Raw genomic sequence first — 7,374 nt, forward strand, 5'->3', positions numbered from 1 at the left:
AGAACTTCCAGCAACATACCCTCTAGCAGCACACAGTGACTTCGTGATAGATACAACCTAACCCTTTTGAACATAAATGCACGCAGCCTATTGAACAAGCTAGCTCACTTTAATTGGCTAATTGAGTGCCATCAACCATCTCTGATCTGTGTCACTGAGACCTGGCTAAACGACTCCGTCACGGAAGGCGAGTTCGTGCCTCCTAATTACTCTGCTTTGCGATGTGACAGGTTATGTGGCAGGGGTGGCGGAGTAGCTTTATTTATTCACAAAGCCATTGATTTTGTAGTGCTACCGAGTCTTCCTAACACCGAGTCGGTATGGTGCAAATTATATATAGGTGATCTTGTGGTGGCTGCTGGCGCTTTATACCGACCTCCCGATTCTGAAAAAAAATATATTTCCAGATTGTTGCGATTATATATTAAAACACAAGCTTCACGACTGTAAATTGATCATTGCTGGTGATTTTAATACACCTTGTAATAACTGGAGCACATTGGCTTCGTATGGTCGCGAAAGGCCGATTTGTGACTCGCTTATTGACTTGGTTTTGTCGTTAGATCTGACACAGACTGTTAGTGGCGTTACCCGCGAAAGCTCGATCCTAGACCTTATTTTTCTTAACCAGAAGTTACTACAAAACGGATGTGACTGCCAAATCATAGAAGGCCTGTCAGATCACAAGAGAGTTCTGCTGAAAGTTGATGTCCCTTGTGAGCGCAACAGACCTGATTTTCGGATTGTTAATGATTTTTCCCATGCTGATGACAATTCCATTGTTGATATTCTCGCATCCTCCTATGACGGTTTTTTTCAATGTAGCAGTATTTGCAGTGTGGACGAGTTGTTTGATATGTTTTGCAACATTGTTAACAAATGGATCTCGCTGTTTGTTCCCAAAACGTGTATGAAACGCAACCCGAGGCACCCTTGGTGTAATAGGGACATTATTCACCGTATCAGGCGCATCAAGAGGCTCCGCAAACGTAAAAACGCGAGTCGGAGCAACCAATGCTCAAAACTGCACCTGCTTCAGTCCGAATTAAAAATCAAAATCCACGAAGCCAGACACTTTTATTTCGACACCACGTTATCAACATTCTTGAAAGAAAACCCGTCAAAATTCTGGAAAACGGTGCTTCCGGCTGCTCACGACACTTCATCATTCACCATAAACGGTCGCCCTTGCTCTGATCCGGTGATTATTTCTGAAACTTTCAACACTTACTTTCAATCTGTATTTTGTCGGGATGACGGCGCCGATTCCCCTTTTTGCGTCGACAACACTTTACCAGAGCTTTCTACTCTCGTTATAACTTACACTGGTGTTCTCAACTTATTACTAACAATTGATACTACAAAAAGTTCTGGAGCTGACGGAGTGCCAAACAAATTTTATCAGCGATACTCTGAATGGAACGCCCGGTACCTGACAATTATATTTAACAAATCTCTCGAGATGTCGACAGTTCCTCGTGTTTGGAAACAAGCTAACAAAATTCCCATCTTCAAATATGGCAGCAAACAGCTAATCACTGAATACAGGCCTGTATCGTTGCTGCCCACGTGTTGCAAACTACTCGAGCACATCATCCATAAGCACATCATTCAATATTTAACGGCAAATAACTTCCTGTCTCCACAGCAGCATGGCTTTCGAGCAGGATTTTCTACAACAACGCAGTTATTAGAATTCACACATGACATAGCCACATCACTAAATAACCGCGGTCAGCTTGATGCGATCTTTATCGACTACTCAAAAGCATTTGGCACGGTAAGCCATAAAAAATTGCTTCTAAAACTTGCTCCAATCTTTCCTGGTAATAAAATAATTGACTGGATATCCGATTACCTACACCTCTGATTCCAATCCGTCACTTTTAATTACAAAACCTCTTCTATAGCCCAGGTTACGTCAGGGGTGCCGCAGGGCTCAGTTCTCGGGCCACTCCTATTCATCATATATGTTAACGACTTTATTGAAGTAGCCAGAAACACACAAGTGAAAATACGTCTTTATGCAGATGATTGTGTGATTTATTCTAACATTCGTACTCTTCGTGATCAAGAAGTGCTTAATAACGTATTTTTATCCTTTTCAGACTGGAGTAAGACATGGCAGATGAGCATTAACTTCAGCAAGACTGTGGCAATGTCTTTTAATAATAAGAAACAGCCCCTAAAATTTACGTATAGCACACAAGGATACAGTATTAACGAAGTTAACGAGTTCAAATACCTTGGACTTACTATCACAACTAACCTTAGTTGGCATAATAACATCAATATAGTCTGCTCCAAGGCGATGCGAAAACTAGGGTGCCTAAAATGAACTTTAAAACACGGCACTAAAGAGTGCAAGCTTACGGCCTGTAAATCACTCATTAGACCTGTTTTAGAGCATGCTTCTGTAGTGTGGTCGCCTTATCGCGTACAGGATATTTCCAAATTAGAATCCATTCAGAAAAAAGCTGTTAGATTTATTTATGGCCATTACGACCGTATGTTTTCACCGTCATCCCATGCACATGCTTTATCACTGGACCCATTGTCGTTTCGTCGCACGTGTGACCGCCTAATCCTACTGCACAAAATCGTTCACGGATCATGTAACATTGAAGCGCCTATCTCGCTAACCACACCTACTGCGCGAGTAACCCGGCGTACTCACCCATTGAACATAGATCCCTTCGTTCCAAAAATAGATTGCTGCAAGTTTTCTTTTTTTCCACAAACTGTTGAATTATGGAATAACTTAGATGGTTCTCTGCGTTCATTGCCGACTAATCAATTTCAGAAAGAACTGCCTAACCACGTTCGTTGACATGTTGTGTTGATAAGTTATGTAACCCACCTCTGCTATGTCTCTAAAATGAGATAGCAGTATTTGTAAATAAATAAATAAATAAATAAATAAATAAAATCCAATCCCCCAGACGCGCCATGCGAAGCCATATGATCGCTCCAAACTTCCCAGCTCCCGTCAGGTTCGGCGCCTAGCAGACCAAATGCTCGGTGGGAGGATGATTGACAGGAGCGTGTCGTCATTTTGACGTCACCGAAAACGTGGCCGCGCCCCGTGGCCGGCGACGTCGGCGCGGAGTAGGCCAATCGCGCGCGTCGGTAACAGAACAAACGCGCCGAACAACCATCTCCGATCGCACCCCTGTTATACACTTTTCTCTTGAGGGATAATGGCAACCTGCTGTTCATGATCTGAGAATGCCTGCCAAACGCACCCCAGCCCATTCTTATTTTTCTGATAATTTCAGTCTCATGATCCGGATCCGCGGTCACTTCGGGTGCGATCTTGTACGCGTTCCAAAATAGAACGGACCACCTCCGTTCTAAACGTCACGAAATAGGCAGTCCGCAGTGTTCGCGAGAACGAGAGGAAGCAAACAGCCAATAAGCGAAGTGGAAGCCTGCGTCACGCTTTTGACGTCTGCTTGGGGACCGTATAATATATTGAGAAGCTTTTGCAACATGTTGAGAAATATTTTGCTATTATGAGTGAGTAGCAAAATGTGTTGGTGTTGCTTTTCAAAGATTCAATTTGGAATGCAAAACGACTGAAACAAAATATTGTGGTTAATGTCTTCAAATGGCGCTAGGTGGTGTCGCAGTCTTGCGAAACGCTTAGTGATGGCGCTAGCCACCACCCTGTTTCAAGCAGACGGCGCGAATTTTGAAGCGGTTGGTTCAGTCGTTCAGTCGAGCCAACGCCTCCTTTGGTCGAGCACTGGAAGTTTCCAAGTTCTGTATTCTATAGCCACGGTGCTAAACGCGGCAGCCCCGAAGGGGCCGCGCGTGTCGGAGGCACAGAAGGAGACGGTGGTCTCCTTCTTGCAACAGCATCCCTAGCTGGCTATAAGATCCAGCGAGCTGGGGCCGCGCTTCACTGCTGGCGACCGCCGACGGCTGTGGCAGCAGCTAGCCGACGCTCTGAATACGCAAGGCCCTGTCACGAAAACCACTGAGCAGTGGCAAGAGTGGTGGCGAAAGCAAGTGTTTGAGGCCTGCCGCAACGCTGCTGCAATTGCCGAAGAACAAAGGTGAGTGACTGTCCAATGGTCTGGACAATTTGTCCTTCGACATTGGCGTATATTTTCAGAAGCACAGGAGGGGGGCGGCTACATGGTTTTCATGTCAAAGTCCTGCAGCTGACCGGGACAGTCCGCCTCCACGGCGTGACCGACCTCCCCTACCAAGAGGTAAGCACACTGCCCCCGTTATATCATGGGTTCCTGAACGGTGCCCATTTAGAGTTTGCCATTATCTGCAAGTGGTACCTTTAGCGGAACGCGACACCATTGGTGAACAGGAAAATAGCGTAGGAGAGAATGGAAAAGCAGGTCGGTTAATCAACTAGAATCTCAGTTGGCTGCGCTTTCGGGAAAAAGGGGGTTAAATGATTAACACAGAATTAAAATGCCTTCACGGAAGTGTACGAGGACGGTAACACATGGGATCATTAAGCACGCAATAATTGCACAATATTTTTTACAAATTAGTACGAAAACTTGTAACATAGGCATTGTGACGAATAGCCACGCTTATGACACTATCCAGCAGGCTGACGTCCCCACCTCCGCCATGGAAGTAGTCGTCCAAGCTACTGACGAGGCTGCGGGCGTGAGAAGCACGGCGACACGTAAGCATCAGAGGAATGAGTGTTTTAATTGTCGCCAAGTGTGTGTGCAGTTCGTAAACTTTTAATGTGTTTACTCTACAGCGGCAGAGGATCCACCACGCGGCGCGTCGCCTACCGATAGGGTGGCCGCTGCACCTGGTAAGTTATTGATCCTCAAGCTGTTAAATAAAATGAGCTCTTGTATTTTATTGAACTAGCCCAATAAGCCATAACATGGCCATAGCCACTTTTATTCGTACCATGAAATGCAGTGCAACTGTACAAAATGCTGTATGCTTTCAGTGTTGCAGCGCCCTGTTCGGCCACCACGTCGACAGCGACCGCGGCGGGTGGATACCTTGACGGCGATGTCGTCGCAGTGCGCCCGCAGCCTGGAACAGGGCGACGAGATGCTGCAGGTTGGTAGGCCCTTTGGTGTCATATTACATGAAGGACATAAATATTCTTTATGCTTTGTTATAAGTAAATCATGAATCTGAAAAACAAATCAGCTTGAGATGTAAACAAGAAATATGCGTTTTATAGAGGGCTCGGTAACGTGTCTTGCCAACGATCAGCCGCCAGAGTAAAGGTTGGTTAGCCCTGAAAAGGGCTGTTTGGTGGTGAGAGATGCATTAGAGTAGATGACGGAAGAGTAGTTCCATTAGGTCTTTGTCTGTCCAAACGAAGAGGGCGTAGCTTGTACGCGACGCTTGACACTGCCAAAGGATGCCATCAGGCCAGTGGCTCTTCAGCAGAGATGGAATCGTTGTGCACGTTGCAATTCTTCACAACAGCAGCTTCCAGCCGTGAACTGGTTGCGAGTAATCAGCAACTGATGCGAACAGTTCTACCATTATTATTCATTCCATGTGCTGCGCAGAGTCGAGGTCTCCACCACCCGCCTCGCTGTCGCGGCAGAGCGGACGGCAGCAGCTCAGGAGGCGATCCTGGAGCAGGTGCGCGCCATAGCAGAAGACATCGCTGAGCACCTGCAGCAAGCGAGAAATTAATTTATCATTTTATTCATTTATTTCACCAGTTCCATTTCTTTTGTTTATTTATTGTTTGAGTTTCCTTTGAGTAATAGAGGAGGATTTTTGTTGAGAGGTGCAATGCGCGCACCCATTTTTGTACTGTTGTATTTGCCTCTTTCTCTTTATGCTTATCCAGCTGCAATGCCAGCGTGCTTTATTTATTTACACATTTCGAAGGCGCCTAGTCATTCACACTGGAATCGTTCCAAATAGTTGTTGATTTCTGTGTATGGGTGTTGTACTGCGATATTTATATTGCTTCACTATGTTGTAGCTTACTGCACTCATTATGACGCGTTACCGCATAGTATTTGCACTGTGATATTTTCATTTCGGCACAGTGAGGCTAAGGTGCAACGACTACAATGTCGTCTTTTTTTCAGAGCACCAAACTTGTGACTCTTTAAGTTGCATACTTTCACAAATGAAAATGACCATCATCATTGCACCACACCAGTGATTGGTTTCCTCTAGTCTTCGTTCCAAGGGAGTCATTGCAAGAATAACTTTCACGCGTGACACTTTCTGGGTGCTGTGAGATTGTAGAGCCAATTATTCATGTTTTATGTAACATGTTTCACCACAGCTGGCAAGTGCACTCACCTTTTTTACAATTATGATTCACCTGTTTAGCATCGCACTACAATTGCTGCCGAGAAATGAATGCTTCTAGTCAGTGACTCATAACACTGACAAGGGAACGGACATACCTGGGATAGTCATACTTTCTTGCAAGGTCACGTAAATGTAACTGCAAGTTTTACGTGCCGTGGTGAAAACACATTGTGTGATGCTGATGTTGCAATGTCATCACATGCTTTGCTACCTGAAGCATGTTGTACTACAAGGTTTGTGATGTACTTGTCATCATAGAGTGTGATAAAGTTGACCTATCTATTTATTGCGCTTTTACGTTAATTTACATCTACCCAATTGGACAAGATGTGACTAGTGTAATGCTCACTACGCTCGGTGTTACATTTTGTTCGTGCTTGAATCCCCATTCATGACGCTTTACTTCCTTGCCTCGCCTGCGTATTCATGCTTGCACACAAGTTTTGATACACCTAGCACAAGAGATAGCTAGCAAGCATATTGCCTCGCTCCTACCAATGTACACTGACTGTCCGAATGCACAGGATGCGGCGGTTGCGTTCATTCTGATGTGTTTTATGAAAATTTTTCCCACCTTTTGCTGATGGTGACCATGAGTACAGAGTGCCAATCATATGTATTGCTTCCATCAAATCTGTCATGACTATGATGGGTCAAGGGATTTTTTATTTCACATTTCATTTGATATATAAAGAAAAAGCTGCACTTTCACGTTGCTACCGCGTTTCATGATCCACTAGGAAAGAAGTACTTTGTGCCAATTTCCCATTACTGTAACCACCAACTATGGCAAAACAAACACATGTTTGGACATGAGTAGAAAGTAACAACTGCTGCATCTACAGAAAGTGGCATATCACAGGATCAACAGAACACATACAAGCTGTTGTAGCGTCGTATTTCTAATGTTACACGAGGAAAGAAGCACTTTGTGATGTGCACATTGCATAAAGCAATGCTAGCTTGGGAAGCAGCAGCGAATGCAGTTCTTCACACATGAACGGGCATGAAGCATTGCCTTACGACGGCTCCACGAGTACTGCTGTTAATAGGTGGCAGACTTGGAGACTCTTGCATAGTGAC

Source organism: Dermacentor albipictus, chromosome 2, assembly GCF_038994185.2.
Source record: "Dermacentor albipictus isolate Rhodes 1998 colony chromosome 2, USDA_Dalb.pri_finalv2, whole genome shotgun sequence".
Classification (NCBI taxonomy): domain Eukaryota; kingdom Metazoa; phylum Arthropoda; class Arachnida; order Ixodida; family Ixodidae; genus Dermacentor; species Dermacentor albipictus.